The sequence below is a fragment of the Lissotriton vulgaris genome, chromosome 5 (genome assembly GCF_964263255.1).
Source record: "Lissotriton vulgaris chromosome 5, aLisVul1.2, whole genome shotgun sequence".
Taxonomy (NCBI): domain Eukaryota; kingdom Metazoa; phylum Chordata; class Amphibia; order Caudata; family Salamandridae; genus Lissotriton; species Lissotriton vulgaris.
In genome coordinates this window covers 1,694,471,071-1,694,498,721 of record NC_141693.1, presented here as the reverse complement: position 1 = coordinate 1,694,498,721, position 27,651 = coordinate 1,694,471,071, and positions in this window count along the sequence as shown.

The following is a 27,651-nucleotide window of genomic DNA, read 5'->3' as shown; positions in this document are numbered from 1 at the left end:
ATCTTGCTTCAACAATAAATTAAAATTCATGTCAACATATTCCAGTGAGGATACAAAGGCCTCCTAAACCTCATTGGTGAATTTTGAACAGAAAACATTTTCATGCAAATTGTAAGTGACAAAACCTCATGTGAAATTGCTCCAATGGTCCATTATAACCCTCAATCCAACATATTTGTTGTCACAATGTTTTACCTTGTCTTCTATATGGGTCTGCCTATAAGGAGAAACATATCCTTACTTTTAAGTTATGGCATGAGGGAGGATTTAGAACAGCCTCAGTCATTTCTTCCACATCACTACTTTTATATAATGAAAATGTAAAATGTAAATGTATTTGAGCTTATATAGCGCACAGCTACCCACAAAGGGTTTCCAGGCGCTTGCTTAGGGAACCCGTCCTGGTATTCCCCTGTGAGAGAACCCCAGCAGGGTATCCACAAGGTGAAAGCCAGGCATCCCGCCGCGAGGGGCCGTTGTGGAGATTAAGCAAGCTATTGCCCAGAGTCGCAGAGTGTGAACCCGTGAGTCGAGAAGGCACCGGAGCGAGAATTATCGAGTCCGTGGAATTTTTGAGCCCAAGACCCGCCGAGGCGGGGAATTGAACCCTGGTCCAGGGCCGATCTCAGCTTCCGGGTCTGCCGCCTCTAACCCCTGAGCCACACTTCTCCAATGAAGTTTCCATACCTCAAGTCTTTAGGGAGGGTGCTTGTTAAATGTTATTTGGTGCAATTTCCTTGGTCGAAGTGAATATTTCCCTTGTACTTATGGTTTCTAAAAAATAATACACATCTATATGTAAAGCCATGTATTATCATCTCTATTGACCTTTTCTAAACCTTCACATAAATCTCCAATTTCAGTTCCCAATATTCACCTTTCCTGAAAGTAAAGGATCATAAATATGTATAAGCCCATATACCGATGCTTCTCTACTGCTAAACAACTGTTAAGTCTTTAAATATATTACGAGTTGTAATACCTTCAGTGTTTCGCTATGTTGCCGGTTTTTCAGCTTTATTCAATCCGCCGCCCTCGTTATTCTGCACCTGCTCCCTGTTAATTCAAAGCGCTTCATTACTAAAGCGTAAAGCCTACTAGCTGTTGTCAACTTATATACACAATCTTTGACGGGCGCTTACCTTCCTCTATATCTCGGCGTCCCGTGTACAGGCGGCACCATCAGCCCGCCTCGCGCCCGTTAAGTGGCGTTCATTACCATAAAAAACGGACTACCTCTGTAGAACTTCGAGCGCCATCTTTGAGTGGGAAACGTTTACTTCACGTTTACACTCTTAATCTTAGGGAAGATACTAACCCTTCTATATTAATGATACCTTTTATTTGTAAAAGATACGATTTTAAACTTAGCGTTTCCATTCTGAATCTCGGGCAGATACTAACCCTTCTATAATAGTGATCCTTATACTTATAAAAAATACGATTTTGTATGATACTCATATATTTCAAATGGTACCGATACCATATTCATCTGGGTTACTAAATTATAATCCGAATTTAACCATATATGTATATTGATCCCAAGACAAAATTATCTCACATTGTAGATTTAAAGTCATTTCCTTCTACAAAATACAAATGACTCATCCTAATGACCATTATATATGCTACTAATATTCATAAAACCCCAAGTGGGATATGTGAAAATTCATTTGTTACATTGTTATTTATATATGTCCACAGAGACACTCCGTACAATAACTCCAATGCTAACCTGATAATTATGGTACTATTCTCAGCTTCCATCAAATATAATAGTTTTGATGAAGTAACACATTTCAGACCAGTATTGTTTTACCACTATATGACTCTTATAGATACTAGTCACCTAGAAAGAATTCCAACTCCCGATCAAAATTTAGGCCGTCCTCAACAGCCCGCAGTTTCATAATCCATCTTGCCTCCTGCCGCCTTAATTTCAGTTCTCTGTTTCCCCCTCTTGGGTCAATGCAAACATGATCTATCCCATAAAATTTAAAGCTTTTACTTTGATCCTGCTTACTACATGTATGTACATGTTCTGCTATTGGGTATCGCATGTCATTATTTTTTACCGCTCTCAGGTGTTCACTCACCCTGTCCTTCAACATGCGAATTGTGTTGCCCACATATATCTTTAGACATTTGCACTCAATGATATGAATCACATATTTTGTGCTACAGGTTATGTTAGTTCTTATTTCATATCTTTTGTCATTAAAAACTTGAAAAGCCCTTGTCTTGTCCTTGGCATATCTGCACATCCCACAATGTCCACATTTCACCCCTTGCGTGCGGGGCGTATTCCCAGCCTGTGCTGACTCTGCCTTGCGCGGGCGGAGTCATGACAGAACGGTTCCGTCATCAGCACAGCTCAACCGATGCTGATGACGGAACCGTTCTGTCATCAGCACGCAAGGGGTTAAAGAAACACTTTGAATGCTCGTCAAGCCAAGATACCGTTTGATCCGTTTTCGGATAACTAGGACTTAATAATGTTCCTGGTGTCTTTCCTCTCCTGTATGTTATCTCAGGTCTTCCTCCTACAAAATCACAGAGCATCCTGTCCATTCTTAGTACATTCCAATGTTTGATCATACTCTGCAGTAGTAACTTGCTCAATGGAGTGTAATTAGTGATTAGCCTTACTGGTTGTTCATCCTTATTCACTCTCAATTTGGGTTTCAATGTCGTGTTTCTTTCAACATTCATCACTCTCTGTTTAGCTTCCAAAACATTTCTCTTATCATAACCTCTTTTCATAAATCTTTTCTCCATATCATTGATACATTCATTAAAATTCTGGTTTTCACTACAGTTCCGCCTTGCTCTTAGCATTTCACCAAATGGAATTCCTTTTATTTGGTGAGGCGGGTGAGCACTCTTCGCATGTAAGATTGCATTACATGATGTCGGCTTGCGATACAATCTGCTCTCAATACATTCATTTTTTATATACAATTCCACATCAAGAAATACAATACTAGTCGTACTGTCATTGGTGGTGAATCTAATGTTCATATCATTATTATTGAGATATTCATAAAATTCAATCAGAGACTGCTTTGATCCAGTCCACACCATTATACAGTCGTCAATGAACCTACCCCAAAATAGGATAGATTCAGTCCATTCACTCAATCCTGGGCCCCAAACAACTTTTTCCTCCATCCAACCCATAAAGATATTTGCATAAGCTGGAGAAAATTTGGAGCCCATGGCCACCCCTTGTTTCTGCTTATACCACTCATTTTTAAACAAAAAGTAATTATTGTCCAATATTAACTCTGTCATTGCTAAAATCATCTGTGTATGATGCCAATGAGTGGCTGTTTTTTTTGAGAAAAAATGGTCTAAAGCCTTAAGTCCTAGTTCATTTCTGATACTCGTATATAACGAGATTACATCTAGAGTTACCAATGTCATCCCTGGTTCCCACTTGATATCTCCCAGGATATTCAAAATATGCTGTGTGTCCTTGATAAAGGAGGGCAAGTTCACCATAATCGGTTGGAGGAAGACATCCACAAATTGTGAAAGTCGCTTTGTTGGTCCTCCTATGCCCGATACTATTGGCCTCCCTGGTGGAAAAGGCAGGCCTTTATGAATTTTGGGTTAAGTATACAAACACGGGTATCTAGGACGATTAACCCGTAAAAAGAAATATTCGTCTTCATCTAGTAAACCCATTTCATGCCACTGTTTGAGATGAACATTTATCTTATTACTGAGGGAAAATATAGGGTTGTGAATTACCTTCTCATAGCATGTTTTGTCACTCAACTGTGAATAAATTTCACACTCATAATCAGCCTTGTTCATAACCACTATATTTCCACCCTTATCAGCTTTTCTGATAATCAATTCTGTATTGTTCATTAGAGTAGTCAGGGCATCTCTTTCTAATCTTGATAAATTGTCATTCAATTGGCCTCCTGGGAAACACCTTCTTGTTTGTTTATCCAACTCTAAGGTCACCAACTTATGAAATATTTCTATAATATTACCACTTGTCAAGTTGGGTGACCATTTGGATTTGCTCTTAAGGCCACTTGATATTGATAGGTCCGGCCTGATCTCCAAATCTTCTAGAACTTTAGCCATCGTTCCAGGGTCTTCCTCTAGTTCTGTGATTGATAAAAGAGACACTATGTCTTGGATATTACTAATTGTACAAGATTCAGACACAACACCAGATATTTGCGTAGTCACATTTTTATTAGTCTTTGGGTTCAAAGCAAAATGCTTTTTCAATTTAAGTCTCCTGATGTATTTGAATAAATCCATTTTTACATTACAGATATCACCTTTTTCAACCGGGCAAAAACTCAAGCCCTTTGTAAGCAAGTCCGTCATATTTTTAGTCAAAGGAGTCTTAGATAGATTCACCACCTCTACCTCTTTACCAGTTTCCATTATTGTGCTTTCTTGTCCCAAGACCTCAGTTTCATTCCTGCCCGCCCTCCTGCGCCTGCCTGCTTTCCCTCCTCTTCTTGTTTTAGCGGACCTGGTCGTCTCATCTGTTCTCGATTTCCTCTCTTCATCCTATAGCTTATGCATAGCTTATAAGAAAAATATGTTTCAGGGCGAAATACCTCTTTAATCTGATGCAGGACACAGATCCTTTAATTGAGCCAGCTAAGCACCATAGGGCACGTCATGGCGAAGAGGAGCAGCTCAGGTAATTTATTGAAATCGTGGCGGGAGTGGGTGTGCACAGAGGGACAGGCGGGAGGTGGGGGCGGGAGGGAGTCGGAACGGGAGGGGGTTGGCGGCGGGAGCGAGTGTACTGCCCCCAGCCCCTTTCTTCCCCAGGCAACGCTGGGGCGGACTGCTAGTGATTTATAAAGATGAACATTACATTAGGCATTCCATCTCACACATTGCATCTTAGCGGCCGTTCCTGGGTAGAAGGGTACCGACAACATGTCATAACCCAATAACAATTATTAATTTTTTCTTCTTTTCGTTTTTTCATTTGGCAATTTTTTCTTTTTCACTTTTAATGGGTCTCTTAGCTTGTCACAAGTTGTATACTATTCAGTAATCCATTGTGGTATTTAATTCAAGTGTCCATTTCAGTGGTTAGTCCATTTTCAAGACTTGATACCAGATTATCATAATATCTACCCATGTTCAGAGTATACACAGTGAGCACATTCCAAGATGCCTCTTTCTCCGCAGTTCCTCAGTCCTATTTCTAGTTCCATATCCATCACACCTGATCACGTTGTACGCGTGGAGTGACGCGCGGTGTGGCACGTTATTAGTGGAGAATTTCAGCGGTCCGGCTGCTTTTCGTTGGTAAGTTTGAGAGTGAGGCAGTATGAAGCAATGATGGGGGTTTCAGTGTGTGGCCTTTTCGTACTAACAGAGTGTATGCCTTTCACAGGCAGTTCCAGGTCATGCTGTGTGCACAAAGAGGCAGTGCTTGTCAGCAGCGTTAGAGTGATCCAATAAAGTTAAATCGGGCTCTATATTTCGTCCCGCCCGCACAAGGTAATGACACCTATTGGTAAGAGAGATTACTTTGTTTTTCATAGGATGTTCTCAGTATAATTTAGCTTCCTTTTACCAACAGCTTATATCAACAGTGAAGTTCATCACGAAGAATGTATTTTCAAGGCACCGCTGTTTATTTCCACTTAATACGTAGATTGGAGTGTTACACAGTAGGCAGACATGATCTTTGGTTTGTGAGCTTTATGCACTAAATTATGGTATTCTTTGTTGTACAGTTCACTCTGTTGCGCTTTACGTGAACTGGCAGAATATTATTCGTCTAAATTTGGTCATTGCGTAAGTTTATGTTTAGTGTTTATCATGTTGGCTCCCACAGTCAGAACACTTGAGTAATATGTATGGACTAGCAAACGATCAGTTTTTTTGTTCATTTTTTTCTTTTATTTAGATTAACCATCACGGGTGGCGGTTTAGCTTTCTCTTTCCCCAGACATTGACTGTCAAATGAATGTATATAAGGTTGACCTTCACTTTTTGTGCTGTATCTCCCTTGGACACAATTGGCGTTTTTACATGTTGCAAATTTGTTATTGACAAAGATTGAATCTTGTTTTTCTTTGCTTTTCTTTCTTTTCTCCATTTTCTACAGTGGCGCCAAAGAAGGGATTTTATCCCGAAATGCATTGGGCATGAGGGTATGACCAAAAAAAGCTTTTGATTGTCAAAAAGAATTCTACTATTATTTTATCGTTTGTTCATACATTGTATCGTGAAGAGACCAGATGTTTTCAATTATTTGAAATGAACACAATGTATTCAAGTCAAGTTTTGTTGTATCTTAATACAATGAATAATCAATTCAACATTTGAGTTTAATTTGCATGTTGTTGAAAAGTGCTGATTCTTTTTTCTCATGATTGTGAAACGTACATACATTAATATTTGCAGTGCACCTGGTATACTGGTGGGTCTCCACCAGAATCAGTACCTAGTTTTCAGGTTGGCAGCCTTTCCACCAGGTTGCGCGCAGTCTTTGTGTAATTAGCATCTACATTAGGAGCTCTATTAATTTATTAGGGAGTGCGCAGACTTTTCCAATATATTGTCACCGTAAGAAGCCCTGAACTATGTCAGTTAGAGAGGGACACAGAAGACAAAGAAAATCAAATTGTGCCACAACATAACATAAATAAAAGAATACTCGAGAGTGACAAAGAAGGTGAAAGTACAGTGCAACCCAAAAGGGTTAGAAAAGGTAATAATTGGCCTAGATTTGTCAAAAGATTAAGATATCACCTAATAACAATAAATGAAGAACCTGGCCAGGTAAATGAAGTCCCTAGTCAGTCAGGACAGGCAAACAAAAAAACACATGCGAAAGATTGTAAGATTAGAAATATTGAATAACAAATTCAAAGGCCCTGAATGGACCTATGTGATTCTTGAAGAACTTAAGAACTTAGATTTAAATGAAGAAAGTGATGAGGAAATAATTGCAGATCCGATTGACGAAGGAGAAGTAAGACCCCCTTTGAAAAAAAAAAACAGAAACTTACAATTTCCACAATAAAATAGAGAAAGAAGAGAAATCTTCTTAAAATGGCTAAAGATAGAGTTGCTACGAGACCAAAACGAAACTAAAGAAATGTTGTAGAATATGTATATGTAGCATCTTATTAGTGATTATAGTATGGTTAGGTGTAACTAGGGCAATACCTAATTTGAGGAGTATAGAAAAGAGAAATAGTACTGACACAAATGGAAAGTTAGCTAACATGAAGGGAGATACAGATAATAACACAGATTTAAATGATTTCACAAAGTTATTGTTTGAATATGTAGATACTATGGAGATTAGTGATTGTTATATATGTATGAAATTACCACCTGCAGTAGCAGAAGGTGTCACATATTACCATTTACCGTTAACATATGGCATTTCATGTAGTGTACTAACCAGTCTATTCTATAAAACAGGCAAATTGCAAAGTTATTATTAAAACCTAGACGTGATATTTTCAGAAGTTCCTGTTCGAAGGAATATGAATCCAGTACTTAGTAGCCTAGCTGCACAGTATATGGGTGAATTCTTCCTAGCTCAACATACAATAGATATAGTGGAAGCTCACAAGCATAATTTAACATGTTCACTAAAAGAAGAAGAAAAGATATTTGTGAATTTAGTAGAAGAAAGGAGACAAGATTTCCAGAAGAAAGCCAACAAACAGAAAAATCACATTCCACCATGGGCAGAGAAAGAAAGCATTTATACATCCGGCAAGACTCAAGCTGCAATGGCCCTAGATTTCATAAAGAAAGGGAAAATCTGTCTTCATAAGTTAAAGACTGACTATAATAACGTATTTATTGGTTCCAGTGAATGTGAACATAATTTCTTGGTTATAGGAGGATGGGGGACTAAAAGGGAGAACAGATCCAGTATTCCCTGGAATATATTATATATGTGGAAACAAAGCTTACTTTAAGCTACCTGCAAGATGGTATGGGAGTTGCAATTTTGGAATAGTATTTCCAAAAGTTTATCATGTGAAAAGAATCACTGGAAGCAATGAAAACAATGAATTAATCTGTAATAAAAGAGCTCATTTTGCAGAAATAGGATATTTATTTAGAGCATTAATATCCTTCAGTGAGAGTAATTCCGAATTCACGAAGAATTTGTCAATTGTTCACAGTAGTTGATCGTTTATCAACTGATACTGCTGGAGGTTTTCTAATGATCAATACTGAAATGGTTGCGATCCGATCAATGGTTTTGCAGAATCGACTTGCCCTTGATATTTTATTGGCAAAAGAGAGTGGAGTCTGTAAAATGCTGAAAGCGCAACATTGTCACACTTACATACCTGATAAAAGTGTAGAAATTGGAAAATACATTAAAAATATTACAAAATTGGAGGAGAACTTAAAACCACTGGAGGTTGACAGTGTATGGAAGAAATTAACAAATAGTCTAACATCAATAGGGTCATGGTTTGATAATTTTGGTAAAGGAGTTATATCTCAAGTAAAACTACCTATACTCGGACTAACTATGATAGGGTTAATAATAATGATTTGGTGCAAATGTTCTAGAAAGAGAAGAAGGTATGAGGTGAATAAGCAGGGAAAGAAAAGAAAATATGAAGAGATTAAGCTTGAGGAATTAAAAGGAGAATTATAGTAGAAAATTAAGTACATGAAAGAAAAAGATGGTGTAGAAATTGAAAAGACTGAGAAGGTAATCGAGATATGCTAAAGTTGGCATTTGATTTGGGTATGGGTAGTTATTGATGGCATAAATGCCATCAGAGAGGGGATTGATAGAGCAAGGACTCATGAATAAGAGACTTGCTCAGATGTAATCCTCCCATATAATCCCGTAGTGAAGTATTAATAATGTTTGTAATACTAATTTTACACGACATTTCATATTTTCTAGAAAAGGGGGAAGCTTGCCTATGTGTTTTACTAACAAGTAACCAGAGTGCAATTAAAGATAGCTGCTAACGCGCGAAAATAAACTGCGCATGCGTCAGCTGCATGACGTCTTAACGCTTGGAGGGAAAAGTCTGCTTCTGAGCAATAGCATCTAAAATGGCCGCATGAGAACTCACATGCTAAGCATTTGCTTTGCTGAAACTAAACTGTGCTGTATACTAAATGCTAATGCATAAATAGTCTTTATAAGTAAATGGGATTAGAGTAGCGATAGGTGGTAGACAGTGAAATCATATTATTTGAATCTGATACTTTGTCTTTTTGACCTCTCTATTAGTTTGTATTTGGGCCTCCTAGAAACACTAAGGTCTGATGCCCACGTTAGGTGGGGGCATGCACAGGAGGGACCACTCCGGAGCGATGAGCTCATGTCTTGGGACTCGTCCAAGGACATTTACTAGACTTACCCTGGGAACCAGCTGAACATCCTGAAGATTCAATGAACAACTGTGAAATTGTATACATTGTTGTCAATAAGTTTACAAATATGGGTGGGAAATAAAGCTTGGGAGAACAAATTAATGGGTGGTAACTTAAAACAATAAGCTGTTTAGAAAAGTATTAAACTTAGCATAGTGTGATGATCTTCCCCTCAGCTTGTCTAATGAGAATTAGGAGTTTCATAAGGTTGAAACATTTAGGGGTGGTACTTGTCATTAGAAGGTATAATTGAGATAGTTAGATTAGAGTGAGCTGTCGCTGCCAGAACGCTGAAAGGCACAGATGCTGTACGAATGCTGATCGAATATCTGATGAAGCAGACTTGGAGGGGTCTGATTTTCACACCATTCTAGGTAAATATAAATCTGTTTATTGTGTCCATGTGCTTTCTCTCTCTGTTCTTCTACTTCCTCTGAAAGATGGAGTAAACACTGTAAATTGTTTTGCTCTTTATGATTAATTTAGATAAACATTTTAAAAACTTTCCAGAGTCTGTGGTTATTCAATAAGAAATCAGGTAAATGAGACCTACGTCATGGTCATCAACTCCAACCAACTAAAATAGATCCATTTGTAAGGAAAGGGCGTAGTAATAAATAAAGATTTGAGGACTGATAAGCAAAAGGACGTGTGAATTTAGCCCTATAGATTGATCCCTAGAGGTGTTCACTGGTCTGTATTGTGTGAGTGCGTTTATGGGCCCAAATGAGTATTTAGTGATATATGCTCGCAGGTTGGTAGCCCGCTGGTTCAATGGCATGCACCCATGATGAACAAACCTTCTTCAATCCACCTAACTCCCCACCCATCCATGAATACATTCCACTTTCCATGCCTCCAATCGCCAAGCCATCCATCTATCCACATATGAAGAAATGAATTCCCCGATCAATCTAACCACCCAGGCATCAATGGTGACATGCCACCATTCATCCATCCACCCACCCGTTCCTTCATCCACTTACACATCCATCCATCAATCCACCTAAGTGAAAAATAAATGCCACCAGAGATTCAATACTTGTTTATCGGTCCTTTGATTTCACCGATCTAGAAGCTGAACACTCTGCTAATTTCATTCATCTGCAGAAACATTCACCCACTAATTCCTTCATCTCTGCTTCCCGCCACTTGTTCAACTACAAATGCATCCATATCTTCATTTACAGGCAAGTGGGGGGGGGGGGGGAAGAGACGGAAACTGTCACCCACCACTGTCACCTCCAATATCCAATGTTAAATTCTACCTTTATAATTTTGAGTTTTGGAGAGCAAATCCTACATTGTTCATCGTACCCTACCAAAAGCGTCCTTGGATTGTTTTTAGTGTGTTGAAGTCCCAGCTGCAGGGAGTCACTGCTTCCCTGCGGCTAAAATATACCCGCAGTTAGAACTTGAATGCACAATTATGCGAGCAGGACACCGGGCACATTCCCTTCACGCATGATTCCAAGTGCAGAGATATGACTCAAACGGTCATCAGTATGCACAGGTCTCCTAATGCTTACCTGTCTAATCTTAAATGACTCACACGGTCTGATTGAGAGCAAAGCGGTGAAGGAGAATCCACCAAAAATGCAAATCCTCTGTAGGCACCCTTAAGGGTTAACCACTTTATTAAGAGTACCCGAGATGTCAGGGATGACACTGGAGCAGTCCTCCAACTCCATTGCGGTTTGCAGAGGACCCCACTATATAAGATGGTGGATCAGCTGGCTGATCAAAGTGGCTGATACACTGGTATGCAGGGGTGTAGCTTTGGGAGGTGTGAAGAGGGGTTTGAGGTGTAACACCGCCACCCAAACAATTGCATTTTTGGCTTGGTAGTTGGGCCTGGGGGACCTTGGTTAGGCATCCTATCTCTAGGTCAGTACTTCTCATGTACTGAGCCAAGAATGAAAGAAAAAAAACAGTGACCTTTGATGTGGACAGGAGAGAGAGAGAGAGGCAACAGAGATACCCATCTGGTGCCTGAATTTCAAAATGTGACACTAGATAGCCTGGAATCAGTACTGGCTTGTCTCTCGTCCAAATTGTGTGATCCTATGCAAATTTTAGGCTTCTACTGCCCATTTAATGGCTAGTGCCTCTTTTTGGATCACCGCATATCGGGTTTCTCTGGGATACAACTTGCGGCTGATCAAAAGAATTGGTCTCTCTTGTTGTTGCTCGTCTGTTTGGGATAATACTGCGCCAATACCATTATCTTTTGCGTCGGTTTGTAAAATAAAAAGTTTCTCATAGTTAGGATTTACAAGAAGGGGTCGGGAGGTGATGAGACGTTTTAGTTGTTGGAAGGACCTCAACTCTGTGGGAGAGGGATTTTTCAAGTGCTTCTCCGTTGGTACGGCTTTTTTAAGTAGATCTGTTAATGGACTGACCTTAGGTTTTTCTTGGTATTCGGGAAGGGCACCTGGGAAATGGAGGCTACCATGTCTTCCTGTGGTCTGATACACCCCTCTCCTAGAAGAAAGCCCAGATAATTTACAGCTTTGGCAGCTAGTCTGCTTTTGGCTGGATTGATGGTCAAGCCACCGTCTCCCAGAGTTTGGACAACAGATAATAAGTGCTGAAGGTGTTCTTCCCAGGAATTACTATATATATGATAATATCATCTAAGAAAGCAGCCGCATATTGGCCGTGATTCTGGAACATTGCATTCACGAGCCTCTGAAACGTGGCCGGGGCTCCATGTAATCCAAAGGGTAATACCTTAAAGTGGTACAGGCCAGTAGGGGTACAAAAGGCTGTTTTAACTCTATCCTGAGGTTTTAGGGGTACCTGCCATTACCCCTTACAGAGGTCAAGGGTGCTAATGTACTGGGCTTTTCTGAGCCTCTCTATCGTTTCATCGACTCAAGGGAGGGGATATGAGTCAAACTGTAACACCTTATTTACCTCCCTAAAGTCGATACAAAAGCGAATGGACCCATCAGGCTTTGGCACAAGTACTATAGGGGAACTCTACTCCCTTTTAGAGGGTTCGATGATGTCTAATTTTAGCATTTGTAGTACTTCTTATTCTATGGCCTCTTTCCTGGCCTCTGGGATCCCATATGGCTTCAGGTGTACCGTTTTCCAAGGAACTGTGTGGATTTCATGTTCTACTAAGCTGGTTCTACCTGGGACTAAGGAAAACATGTCTTGTACAAGTTGTAAAGTTGTTTTTAACTCTTGTCTGAGGTGGTCAGGCAGATCCGTATCTATGCTTTGGTCCACTAAAGCAGGGGCTGGTTCTACGACTAGTACCGGCTTAGGGCCTTCCCACTTTTTCAATAGATTTATATGGTAGATTTGAGTGGTATTACCAGCGGGATCCATTTCTGTTTTATAGGTGACAGGTGTTACCTTATCAACTACTTTAAATAATCCCTGCCATTGGCTTAATACTTTGTGTTCGGATGTGGGGCCTAATATTAGGATCTGTTCTCCTACCTGGAGGGACCTGTTCTTAGCGACCTTATCAAACTGTTTCTTTTGCACATTTTGGGCTTGTTCAAGGTTTGTTTTCACTATTTCCCGTACCTAATTCAAGTGGGTTTTAAGATTGGCTACGTACTCTAATGAAGGTTTAGAGGTGTCAGCGTCCTCTTCCCACTCTTCTCAGGCCATATCCAAGAGGGTACGCGGTGGTCTGCCATACAATAACTCAAATGGAGAATATCCTAGACTCTTTTGCTGACATCTTATAGCAAATAGGGCGAGCGGGAGCAGGTCTTTCCACTTGCGGGCTTCCAAATTGAGTAATTTTCTGAGGGTGTTTTTTAATGTCACATTGTAGCGCTCCACCAATCTGTCCGTCTGAGGGTGATAGGTGGCGATACGGATCTGTTTAATATTTAACTCCTGACATACTTGCTTCATCAGTTTGGAGGTGAAAGGGGTACCCTGATCAGTGATTATTTCCTTAGGGAAACCTACACGTGACAAGATGTTGATCATGGCTTTAGCTATCTGTGTTGTATTGGGTTGTCTAAGTGCGATGGCTTCTGGGAATTTGGTAGAGTAGTCAACTAATACTAACACGTAGCGACAGCCACTACGTGAGGGTAAAAGAGGTCCTATGATGTCCATTCCTACTTTAGTGAAGGGTACATCAATAACAGGCAAAGGGTTCAAGGACACACGAGGTGGAATATAATGGCTAGTATTTTGACATACTGCACATTCACAACAGTATCTCCTGACCTGTTGATATATACCTGGCCAAATAAATCTGTCCAGAATAGCCTTCTCTGTCTTGTCATCTCCAAAGTTGCCGCCCAGTACATGACTGTGAGCTAAGTAAAGAACTTTTTCTCTGTAGGGAAGGGGTACTAACAATTGGACAGGCATAGATTTTCCCCCTTACCTACATAACAACCCCATCTTTGTAAAGAACTGGGGACCTACTTGTAGTGGATCTTCCTGTTCGGTTGCTTGTCTCCATGCTTCCTGTAGGGTGTTGTCTTCTCTCTGAGCTGTCGGGAAATTACGATCGTGACTCCACAGCGGGTCATCTGACTGGGTTAAGAGAACGGGTTTCCTGTTTCTTTTTTCCCTTCTTTTCGGTTGCTTACTCTTCCTGTCTTCCTTGTTCCCACCTGGGATCTATCTCATGGAAGAATGGTGCCTCTTCTCTGCATTCTATCTGGTCTGATGCATGGCTAGGAAGTAGGTTATGAATATGGGGATAGTCTGTGCCAAGAAGCACTGGTTCTGGAAGAGGGGGAAGGAGTCCTACTTGCATGTTTACCGGACTTCTAGTGGGTGTATGTTGAATGTTGACATTAGCCATGGAATAGGTCTTGCAATCTCCATGAATACATTGGATATTAACAACACCCGTGGTAGGTGGAGGCCCGCCTGGTATAACTTGGGGTCTCATTAAGGTTTGGCGACTTCCGGTATCAATTAGGGCCTGTCTTGATTCTCCGTTAACGGCTATCTGTCTTTGAAATGGACCTGTGTCTCTGTCGGTTTGACAATACAGAGCTCTCACGTACCCGATCTCCATGGGTTCTTCTTTTTGGGGGCATACTCGGGCTATATGACCAAAGGTACCGCAGTGGAATCATTGAGGCCCCAAAGGAGGGGAGGCCGGGACACCGGTAATACAGGTTTGGGGACTACTGTTACAGTCTCAGGTTTCCACAGTAACAGAGGGGGTCAGGGATTCCTTGCTAAGTGACCGCGGGTTGTTTCCAGGTACTATCTTCTTTTCCCTTTTGTAGCTCTTGTGCTGGAAAGTAGACTGCTGCTACTTGTACCGCTTTTTCTAGATTTAAGTCTGTATGTTGCCGTACCCATCTTTGAATGGGTGGATGTAAGGAACTGAGAAATTGTTCCAGGTACATTTTTTCGAGTATGACCTCCTTGGTTGAAGTTAGGGGCTTGAGCCATCTGTCAGCAATGTCTTTTATGCGATAACACAAGGCCCTCGGGTTTTCTTGTGGTCCTTTTTTTATTTGGCGGAGCCGCATCCTGTAGGTCTCGTCGTCAATGCCCATACGCTCTAGTATGCATTTTTTATATTTCTGGATACGGGGTAGTCCCAAGGGGATTGGCGGCCTGGTAGGCGGCTTGGAGATCCCCAGAAAGAAGGGGTCCTAAGTATTGTCGTCGCCTATCCTCAAACCAAAGGGCTGCACGGGCAAGTCTCTCAAAATTGGACAGAAAAAAAAAATCAGGTTCCTCTCCCGCAACATACTTTTGCGCAACTACAAAGGGAGGGGCGGTGTATCCCCTGGGTTGTCCCAATGTATCTGCGAGTCTGCCTATGGTGGTTTCCCGCGTTTGGCTTGGTCCTGTGAGGGTTTTGTGTAACGCTTCTCTCTCACTTTCCGCGGTTTTTAAGAATCGGGACATAATTTTGTCAAGGCGATCTTCGCCTTCCGCCATTTTTTAACTACGGCCTCCATTTCCTCCGATCCCACTTCTGACCCCAAATGTCGGAGGGAAGGTCGGAAACAGAAGCGAGGAGGCCGTATGGGTTTAATATTGTAGGTTTTATTTAGGTTGATTAATAACCCTTAGTGAATAGGGTAAGTTGGGGGAGTATTTGTCTTTGGGCATATACAAACAAAAGATAGTTCACAGCGTTATCTTCCAGGGGTCTTCCTCCGGTATGATGTCAGGTGGTCCTAGGAATAGTGATTCTCCCAGTGGTAGGGCTTCCGCAGGGTACCGAAGTCACTCAAAAGAAAAGAGAACAGCGGTCACTGTTTGGTTCTATTTTTGTGGGGGTTTACCTAGACCTTCACCACACCTTGCGCAAGGGTTATAGGTAATGTGAGGGAGGAGTTCTTATGGAGACAGTCTATTTCTTATAGGTGGCTATCAAAATGTCTGACAGGTGTGGGGGCTTAACCCAGGTCACGTTTAGGCTGTTGGTAGAAAGAGGGTGTATACATTTTGCTAGGAGGAAAACAAAACAGTGCCCAGCTTCCCTCCCTGCCTCCCAGCCTCCCAGTCGCTCCCACTCCCCCCTGAGCGCGAGGTATCCGCTACGTACCGCTGTCTGCCACAACTCTCCTGAGTTGTGGCAGCTCGTGCGTGTCCCCGGGCTCCACCAATCTTCGGACCAAATGTCAGGATCATCTGGTTCCTCCACAAGAGTCTCCTCCTTGTCCTCTTGCGTGGTGGTGGCGTTCTAGTTTTCTTCGGTGGTGTCCTGGTCTCCGTCGGTGGCGTACTCGGCACTGCCTGTGTCTCCTCCCAGCGTTGAAGGTCCAGTTCCATCGGGCGCGCCGACTGTTATTTCTTCCTGCTTTTTCTGCTGCTCCTGACCTTGGTGTAGGCTCCCTGATTGGCCCGTTCGTGGAGGTCTGCCTCCCGAGAAAACCACTTCCGGTTCAAGTCTGGCGTGCTGTGGGGCAGGGCTTGGCTACTGCGCAAGCTGAGGAGGGAGAAAGAGCCTTCGATATGGTGCAAGCTGGGGTATCGACGTCCTCGCCCTCATCAGGACGGTAAGGAATCCAACTCCTTATGACGCCATCGGGATGTTTACCTTCGCGGCCCGCTCCTCCTCACAAGGACATTTGTTCCGGCTTTCTTCAGCAGAGGAGTCACTACGGCCTGTTTCCATACTTCCGGAAATACTGCTATATCTAGTGAGCTGTTAAGAAGGTACTATGATCAAACATATCTGCATGCTAAAGAAATTCACCGTTTTGAATCTTGAAGAGACTGTGTTATACTTTACATTATGTTTGTTGCACAATATACATGTCAAACGTTTTCATGGTAAGGCTGTAATCCAAGCCTATGCTCAGGTCTGCTTGGCTTGCCCTATTAATTAGCATGTGCACCTTCCTCTATTTGTGACTCCGGCTTAGTGCATGGAGCCACCAGTCATTTGAGAATAGGATTTGTAAAAGGAGAGGACTAGAAACATGGAGCTCTGCGTACATGCGCTAATCTCACTACTACCATCAAGGCTTGTAGCAGACACAAAGAAAAATGCATGCAGTGAAAATACATTCAAAATAAGTGATCACAGGTAAGGGACTCCAGGCCATTGTGTTGTGAGTGACTGTAGGCATGAGTTTCCAGGGAGAACTACTAGGCACAGGTGGGACAGGCAGGGGCATAGCATCAGCAGGGGTGTGCCACCCCTCAGATGCATTCTTGGTTTGGTAGTGGAGTCTGGAGTCCCCGAGTCAGGTCTGCTATGTTTGTATCGGTTTTTCACGTCATCCCCATCTCACTAAAAGGTTTTAACCAGCTATTTGTTTGGATCAGGATAATAAATATATTTAGTGACCGCTTTAGCCACTGCTTCTTAGTTGGAAAATGTGAGATTCACACCCCTGAAATCTCACTGACTAAGCTACGCCCCTGCAGTTAGGCCTGACGGATGGATTCTTTGGAAGAATGCCATGGAAATGGTGGTGACTCTTGTGAAAGATTAGTAAAGTGCGTGTGAGAAATGGGGTAGTTGGTTGATTGGGGTGTGAGACCTTGTCAAGCAGCAACCACAAACCTTGTCAGGGTGAGGCACAAGCCAACCCTAAATTAACCTGCGCTCAACCCTCAGGTAGATTGGCACAGAGCCGCCAGGCTTAATTCACAGGCAGTGTCTAAAGTAATTGTGCAACACTTCAGATTGTGTTAAAGTGGAAACACCACTCAAAAAGGATCCCAAGCCAGGTTATAAAAAATATAGAGACCTTAAATAAATCAAACAAAACCAAAAGAACAAAACTCCAAATCAGCAGAACCAGAGATATGCAATTATAAAGATTTCTGGGAAAATAGCGCCCAAACTCACAAAGCGCCAACTGTGGATATATGGTTGGGCTGGAAAGTCACAAGTTCAGGCAGACTGTGATGGAGGGTGGGGCACCTACTGGGACCCAGTTAGACCCGCTGAACAAAGTACCTTAAATCCTGGTTTGTGGAGAGTTGCGAGGGTCCATGTCGAAGATGCGTTGCACAACCATGGGATGCGGCAAGGCAGCGATGCATGTGGCTACGTTGTCGTTGAGAAGCTACTGGACGGAGCTTGTGATGAGAGGATTGAGGATGCCTCGCAGCAGTCAAGGAGATACGTTGGTTCCGTGGAGCGGCGAGGCTGAGATGCGGAGACCTGCGTCTTCACCAAGGCTGCTGTTGACGAGAATTCAGATGGCCTGCACTGAGGATGTCTTGCGTTTAATGGTTCCGATGAGCATGTTGACGGCAATGAGATACAGGTAAGATGAGGTTATCCATGCAGCAGAAGCAATGTATCTGTTCTGCTCGGGGTTGAACTACGCAGCAGAAGAGATGTGTCAGTTTTGCAGGATTCAAACAGCATGGCAGAGCACCATAGGCCCAATTCCAAGGGTCCAGGACTGGGATGGCACAATTTGGCAGTGTAGACTCAGAGATGGCAGAGTCCAGGTGTTGGTGTTGAGGTTGTTAGAGCCTTCTGTCCCTGAGGCTCAAGACAGGAAGTCAGTCATCTAGCCCTTGGATTCACTCTGGCGGTCCTGGGTTCAACAGATGCAGGTCTAGTACTTTTCATCCAGGAAGCAGGCCAAAACAGCAGGGCATCAGTCCTTCAGAACAGCAGTCCAGCAGAGTGGAAGTCCTTTCAGCAACACAGCAGTCGTCCTTTCTGCCACAGGTCCAGAAGTGTACTGATGAGTTGGGGTCTGAGATCTAACATTTGTACCTGGTGCAACTTAGAAGTGGAGGGATCTTCTAGCAGCTTCCGCCACCTCAGGTGTCGGGTATCCCCTTCTTCCCTGTCCTGGCCCCAGCTAATCTGGGTTCACAACAGATTAGTGACAAACCCTTTGTGAGAGTGCTCAGGCAGAGCCTTTGTGATGTGCAAGTGTAGTAGGTGACAACTCCTTCCCATCATTAACTCAGAATGGCCCATTGTCTCACTGTCGGAGCAATACACGAAGACCAAATTCCATTTACAGTGGTCATGTGACCCAGAGATAGGCCGCAGACACTAAATAGCTAAGACAGGAAAAACCCAACTTTGTAAAAGTGATATTTTCAAATTTGTAATTTTAAATCAGACTCCACCATGAGAAAGTATTTGTTATTACAATTCCAAAGCACCAAACATGAACTTATTACCTACTTGCATTTAGAAATTATCACTTATTTGGTGTAACAAGGCAATTCTAATGTCAGGCTGTGGGAGGGGTAGGCCTAACAGTAGTGAAGTATAATTTTAGAGATTTTTTACTACCAAGACATGTACACCTAAAAAGTGAATGTGCCACTTTTTAAATTACACTGCATCTTGCCCTCTAGGCTGCCCAAGGGGATGTATGATGGTACAACGCGTACCGTTTCAACGCGTGCCTTTACAACACGTCTTTAACAACGCAAGTCGTTACAACGACTTGCGTTGTTGGGCGCGGATAGTAAATAGTATAATTTACTATTCTAACACCAGTCCCCGTGGATAGTAGGGAAGGTGTTGGAATAGTAAATATACTATTCTTTATCCTTTAGCGCCCTCCAGCTCAAGTCGTGGTTACAACTTGCGTTGTAAAGGACGCGTCGTAAAAGCACTGTGGGGTAACATCCGCCTTGTAAAGAATGTTCCCCTGCCCAAGGCCTATCCTAGGGGTGACTTGTACTAAAATGAAGGAATGGGCCTGTCAAAAGGTTTATTTTGCCAGGTCTACATGGCAGTTATAACTGCACATACAGGCTGCGATGGCGGACCCGAAATATGTATAAAGAGCTACTTAAGTGGGCGACACATCAGTGCTCCAGGCCCACTAGAAGCATTCAATTTACAGGCCTTGGGCACAGGTAGGACCACTTTACTAGGGACTTATTAGTAAAATAAAAATGCCAATTGTGTATAAGCCATCCTACCATGTTTTAGGGAGAGAGCACAAGCACTTTAGCACTGGTTAGCAGTGGTAAATGGAGCAGATTCCTAAAGGCAGCACAAACGGGTTAAAAAACCAGGAGGGTAAAGGCAAAAAGTCTGGGGATGACCTTTCAAAAAAGGACGAATCCAACAGTGCCCTTAATTTTCTTCAGGGAACAAACATGCATTTGTGGGAGGCTAGACAAGTGGGCATGCATAATATACCCTCACTGTGGGGTTAGATTTGGTGGCAGTAATGTTGCTCAAAATAAGGCATTAGTGTATTTTCCCCAGAGATTCTCTTCCCACAGAGGCATCCCTCATGGAAGATAAAGATACCTTTGCGGAGAAACCACTGCTGCTACAATTGAAAACTCGAAACATGCAAATTCATTCAGAGATGGAGTGATGACCATCCAACTTTAAATCAGGCCTGAAAGACTTGAATTGTCTTATTCAAGAAAACGCAAATTCATGCATGACCAGACTCCTATTGCTATACAGTTTATAGTAATTTCACACACATTGCACCCATACTACATTTGTCAGGAATTTAAAGTTCTTTTTCTTCTTCCATGAGACCTGGAGGTGTCACAGCGAGTCCCAAGAAGGTCACACAAGTGGATGGGGAGAGGGCTTTATTTTTTCTAATTAGGCTTTCAACATTAGGTCTTAATCATCTAAACACAAACGCACTTATTGCCAGACTCAAAGGCCTACTATGAACAGAAGTAGGACTCAGTGGCTCAAAGTCACTCTTGCGCTTTACCGATCCACAAGCTGTCACAGATTTCAATGATTTCTTGCTCACATCACTCTCAACCATCATTGGACATGCATAGCAAGAACAAATGCAGGAGGGGCATCTGGGCAAGACACACTGTCTGCATGAGATGAAAAATTAAAAGGGGTTTTAAATCTCTTTCCTATAAGCCCAAGGCGTTTCGAGTTCTCTAGCAGAAATGGAGAGAAAGTTAACCACATAGCTTGGCATTTAAGATAGGGAAGGTAGAGCCACCGTCTTGGATCCTATTTAGGTCTTGCTATTCTAAAGACCTATTGTAAACAATATTATACCTAGAGTGGGCTTCGGTCAACTCCCTACTCATGACTGGATAGCTTTCTTGTTTATTTCACTTCTGTGTGTCTGAGTCAATAGCTTTCCTTCCGAATCTTATGTTTGTCCAGAAGTATTTCAATTTCACTATGTTTTACTTTCCATTGGGTGGCATGTATCCTCCCACTACTGATGTCAGGCCTAGCATTGCAGTGCAACTGAAATATTATTTTGTCTCCCTTTCTATGTTTTTGTGTTCCCTACTGCTTTTCCTCCACATTTAAAGTCCCCGACTATTATTGAAAACAGATGAAATTGCTTGGTAGGTGGTTCTTAGGGGAACTAACGTTGAGGAGAAGGGAGGCGACTTGGATCATGCGATTAAGAAGGGTGGAAATGGGCCTAAACACAGACCACGAATTACGCAGTTGAAACAGTACCTATTTACTCAGTACCACAATCTCCATGTGGTCTTCTGACTTGTTTGTGATGTGATCCCTATATTACTACTACTGTTGAGTTCGAACTGAACTGAAGTTTTGAAGTCTGCTTCCATATGCTTACATGCAAACTTACCTAGGACTATACATCCTAACATGGTTCCGATTTCCTCAGCACAATATGCTCATTTGTTCATTAACCATCGATCATGCTCCTTACACCTATTCTCCCATCCCCTCAGATTAAGGATTCTACTATCACAACCTCTCTTCTTTACTCTGGAACCAGTATGCGTACTCTGGCACCGATGTATGTTTAACTATCTTAAGGTGACCCACAGGATTGTGTATGTAGATCCTGTGGGCATATAATATGTTTTATTTAGATTTATGATAACTATTATTCTGTACCGTTCCACTTAGACGGTTGCAGCACACACTGAACTCTGGAATCCCTTTCCCTTGACTCGCCTTCAATGTTGCCTTAGAACTCTACTATTAGATCCCCCCTTTTTTCTTGGATTCAAATATTAACCCCTTCGCTGCTCATGACGAGCTCAGCTCGTCATGAGGCACACTGGTCGTGTGCTTATGACGAGCTGAGCTCGTCATGTATAATGGGATTCATCCATCAATCAGCACAGGAGGGGGAAAAGCCTTAGCAACCAAGGTGTTAAAAAACTTATTGTTTCAGGTAACTTATATCCATATGGATTCAATACCCTAGGGATGGTTCACCCACGTTCCGTCTTATTACATTTTTCTCCTTTGCATTTCTAAACTTGCTGTGGACACACCATCACATGGGAACATCAGCATTGCTTTCCTTCTACAAACCTTTTTTCAGTATGCACAGCGATAATCAAAATTATATTTTCAGATCCTTATTGGATGCACACATCGCATTAATTTGATAGGTTCTTTACTCCTTTTTGAGCCGTTATTTGGCCCTAACTATCTCCATTATTAATGCAGAGATTAGACACTCCAGGATGGCCGACGAATTTGTTTGGCTACTATGCATTAGGCCATCGAGCATGATGCTGATCAATACCCCAGGCACTCTACTTCAAAGAAAAGATTAATTCAGCAGCTAATGTCTTATAGAGAAATCTTCTGTATCGCGAAAACACTTTTGGAGCTCCCTCCTCAAGATACCTCTACAGGTGTAACTAACGAGAGATGTAACAAACTGGCGGGATACTTCCAGGGAACAATTCAGATCATATACAAGGCTTTTCCTGATCCCCCAGGGCCTAGCGATCTTCACACCCCAATAACAAATGACGTGGCGCGAGACCCTTTTGAAAGAAACGGCATGTGGACTCTACCAAGTACACTCTAGAGGAATTTCCACTCCTGGACATAGACACAGTATCTGACATCTTTTGGTAAATTAAATCAGGATCCCCTATAGACCCTGCCCCCCCATATCCTGAGTACGGTAAAAAATACGGTATTACCAGTCATACAGGATGTGATGAATCTTTCTATCGATAAGGGACTTGTTCCACCTGCCCGGAAACATGCCATGGTAAAAGCCCTGCTGAAAAAGCCAAGTTTAGACCCGGAAGTACTAAGTAACTACCTATATCCATGCTGCCCATGCTTAGTAAGATTCTGGAGAAGCATATACATTTCGCATTATCATCCTTTCTAGAGTCCCATGAGCTTCTACACCATTCTCAGATGGGTTTCCGCCCCCAACACGGAACGGAAACTGCCCTGATTGCCGTGGTCAGAGAAGCAAAGAAGTTAAATGATAAGGGAGGTGCTGCAGCTATTATCCTACTTGAGCTTAGTGCCGCATTTGGCACAGTGAATCTTTACATCCTCATAAACAGATTTAGGAGGGCCGGGGTGGCAGGAGGACTCATCTCTTGGATTTAATCCTTCCTCAATGGCAGAACATTTCCGGTTTATGCATGGGAATACACCTCTAGGACTCTACCTCTCAGCTATGGAGTCCCTCAGGGATCTTCCCTGAGTCCGACGCTTTTTAACATATACTTGAAGCCACTGCCGGAGGTCATTCAGCCATATGAGGTCAAAGTTTTCACCTATGCAGATGACACTCAGCTGGTGGTATCTTTAAACCATCCATGCAATGCCCCAGCTGAATTAGAGTCTTTCCTGGAGACGGTAGCCAAATGGATGCACCAGTCATGTCTCAGGCTTAATGGAGACAAGACTCAAATAATGTATCTTGGGAATACAACTAACAACGAGCCCAAACTGCCATGGCCCAGCTGCCCCAGTTCGGAAGCGCAAAATAAAGAGTCTGGGCGTGTGGCTGGATAAGGCACTCAAATTTGACCAGCAAGCAGTTGCAGTCACCAGTGTCTGTCATGGTGATCCAGCGGCGTACTAACAACAGATACTCCACTACCATATACTTACCTGGGCCCATAAACACACACACACACACAGTCAGTTGAGTAAACCGCTGGAGTAGAAGTTTATAATTTTTCCACAGTTTTTCAAGATTAGTTACTTAATACTCCTAACTAATCATTCACTGATCAAAGAGTTCATTCCTCTGGTCGATGGACCATTAGTTGAATTAGTTGATGGTGAAAATAACAAAAAAACAAACTTGTTCTTTTATTCAATGTAAATACCACAGACTCAGGAAAGTTTTAACTATCTAAATTTCAAATGCATGTGAACTATCTCAAAAACACAGTGTAATCATCATCATTCTTAGGAGCGAAAATTCAATTAAATAATCATCAAACATCTTTTGGACTCATGCAATGATCAATGCTCAGAAATGAGAGGACAGAGAGAAAAGAACATCTGCAAATAGCGTGAAAATATAATTACCAAGAATGGTGTGAAGAGCAATCCCCTGGCCAAAGGGCTGGTAAGGGTCCCCCGGGATAGATTAGGCGACAAAGTCTTCAGGACAAGAATCAGGACAGGATAGATGACCTCTCTAGAATACCAACAACTGCGTCGCATCCCTCTCTGACACTCTCTTCCTCCTCGAGATTCTTACGCGATCTTTTTATCTAACCCAATTAAATTAAGATAGAAGGTTCTGAATTTGGCTCTTCATCAGCATCTCACAGCATCTCTCCCAGCAACACCACCTTCCGCAGCAACAGCATCCCAAATCATGCTAACTAACTAACCAAGGCTATCTCAATTATACCTTTCGTTCTGCATGTTCCACCGATTAATGTTTCAATATCGTAAAATACTAAATCTGATTGGTCAGGCAAGGGGAGTAGATCATCACACCATGCTTACATGTCATCTAAATCAGTTTGACCATTGTTCACAAACACCATCCCCTTAATTTTAATCCATAATTTTATTTCACACACGCATTCACGTTTTATTTGCAACAATTTTGTAAATAGTCTGAATGTGAGTCCTCATCGTTGAACTTTCATCATCCACTCCCAGGGTTGGACACTTCGCCACCGCGGCTTTCATTCAACACACAAGTCATCATTCCGGGTTAACTTTCAGTAGTCATGCGCAGTTGTCACATGACTCAGCTTACTTCGATTATACATGAGAGGCCCAAATACGCACTAGTGATTAAGTCAGAAAGACAGATGTTACTTTCATAAATAAATGGTTTCACTGTATACCGCCCACCTCTACTCTATCCCAGTTTATTTATTAGAATTTCCCCAGATTAGCATTAGTAAAAACCATTCAATTTAGTTCAAACAAGCAGATGCCATGCACGAGAGTCTTCAAGACTCCATTTTAGTGTCTTCTGTTCATGCGTAAGAATTCCCCTCCAAGCGATAGCTCGTCATACTGCGTAGATGCAGTCGATGCATGCGCAGTAAAGATTTCCCAATTTAGAGCGGGATTAGTCCTTCGTTCATGTTATTCTGGTTAGTAAACACATAAGCAAGTTTCACTAACCCACATATTTATGTGGTGCGCATTAGTTTTACACAAAACAATTTTGATAACTTATTAGTTAAAGGGGTGGATTGCTTCAGAGCAAGTCTCTTTTCTACGAGTCCTTGCTCCATCAATGGCACCCTCAGAATGCTGCGGATGTCCAACCTCTACTCCCCATAGGGGCAAGGAGAACTATGGTCCAGGCCTTGGTCCTCTTGTGCCTGGACTATGGAAACGCATTGTATATAGGAACACCCAAATCCACCCTGAGGAAGCTTCAGGTAGAACAGAAATGTCCTTCCCGACTCCTGACAGGAGCCTCCAGAACGCAGTCAGCCATGCCCAGCTTAAAGTCCTACATTGGCTGCCTATAGAGGAGAGGATTAAATTCAAAGTCCTATCCATCGCCCACAAGACCCTTAGGGGTTCAGGCTCTCGCATCAACCACCCACTTATTAAGGCGTATCAGCCAAAGAAACCCCTCCGCTCGGTGAATCTAAATCTAGCCATCATCCCCAAAATTCAGAGGATGCACAGCGGGGATCAGTCCTTCTCATACAACGCAGCAAAAGTGTGGAACTTTCTTCCCCTGCATTTGCGCTTAGAGACTTCCCACCTCCTTTTTAGGAAGGGGCTTAAAACCTGGCTTTTCCAGAAGATTAACAGGTAACCACCTCTCTTTGTCTGTTTTTGCCGCTAGCGCTGGGATGCCTTAGGGTAGCCTTGCGCTCAAGAAATGCTAATTAATAATAATAATGACCCTTGAGCTCTACATCAACACACCTCGGGGGCTGATGAATTGCCCATTTTTAAACTCTATTGATAAGCGGGGTACTAAATTTACCACTCCAAGATGGCCGACATATTTGGAGCTGGTACAGTCCTACAACTGTTTCCACTCCCAGGCCTATATGAACGTGTGTTCTCCTGAGGGACATTAGGTCTCCAGCGCACACACAGGAAGGAGCTCTGTTCATCACAGAGTTAAGCGCCCATAACTAACTGAATGTTCTCCTGCAATTAGTGGTACAGTGCCAATTACACTAGATATTAGCATCTGCATTTGGGGGCATCTTTTAAATACTCACCACTGGGTTGGTCTACTCGCTTGTTCTGACACACTTTCCTTTGATTATTTTTATTAGGCAAAGGTCCCGTATTACACCGGCAAGGATATGGCTGCCGCTATTTTCTTTAACACAACCTGCACAGAGAGGGTGCAATGCACAGTGTTTTTTTTTATATTCATGCCTGAATAAACATGCACTACTACTAAATCCTCATTTAAGGTACGTGGGACCACATTACAATAATCTTAAAGTATAAAGAATATGCCTCAGCCATTTTTCCTTTGGGTGTATTCTTATATGTAATTAGGACGTTTTTCTTTATTTACCCAGGAGGGATTATTTCTGGACACAAGATATGTGCAGTCTTAACAGTGTGTCTAACAATGGACCCTATTGAATGCCATTCGGGACAGAAATACAACCGGATTTAAGGCTGGTTTCCCGGTCAGATTTGGTCACCTTAGCACGTTAAACTTGCTCTTACAGGGCTTGCATACTTTTTTTTTTTTTTCAGTTTCCAAAACCATTATTGTAGCATTGCATACCGAATACAAATCTGTTACAGTATGGTACAAAGCCTTAATGAGCCTTACAGCATTGGTCAAAGCAAAGGAGTTCCATAACAGAAAGAAAGTACAAGCATTTGCAATGCAATAGGTCTCGCAGCATTAAAGTTTGAGTTATTGTCATTGTATATGATAATATGTTGCATGAAATTTTTAGCAAAGTCTGTATTGCTGTATGAAGATGATTTGCAAGCTGTTAGTTGTTGCTGAAGGTGGCAACGTGTACAAAATTGACATTCGCTTACGTAAACCAACATTAACGTATATATAAACTGAAAAATAAGAACACATACATGTGACAACACTTCAGCCTGTTGCTGAATAGTAAGCAATGTTGGGAATAATATTGGCAGTTACTCTTGTAGTTATAAGCATTTATTGTTAGTATGTCTTCTTTCCGCCACCGTTTGGTGAAAGTATGCACTAACGGTGTGGTTGTGTGTGTGTGTGGTTGTATGTACTGCATAGATGGAAGTCATGCATTGTTAGTAGAGACATATACAGGCGACAGAATACGAATAGTGATTCCTGGGTAGAGCAGGCGGGATAAGTACACAAGCATATACACAAGTCGGAAGGAAATCTGAAGGTCGTAATCCATTTGTATTCACCGTGCAGCGAGACAATGCAGGGGAGGCAAGCGAAGACATGGGGTACACAGTGAGGTACATATATGGGTACACAGGATTCAGAGATGCAGAGCGGGGTACACAGGTATGCTCACAGTTTAAAAGGATACTTGAAGGTCGTGTTCCCTTTGTATGCTCAGTGTGTGCAGGCACTGAGCACGGTACTATATAAGCAGCGTACCAGCAGCTCTCCAGCTCTCATATATGAGTGAGATGCAGGGGATATCCTGCCCAAAAAGTGTACACATGGCTCATCGTAGTGCTAATATAAGGAGTGTCCGATGCAATTGTGTGAGTGG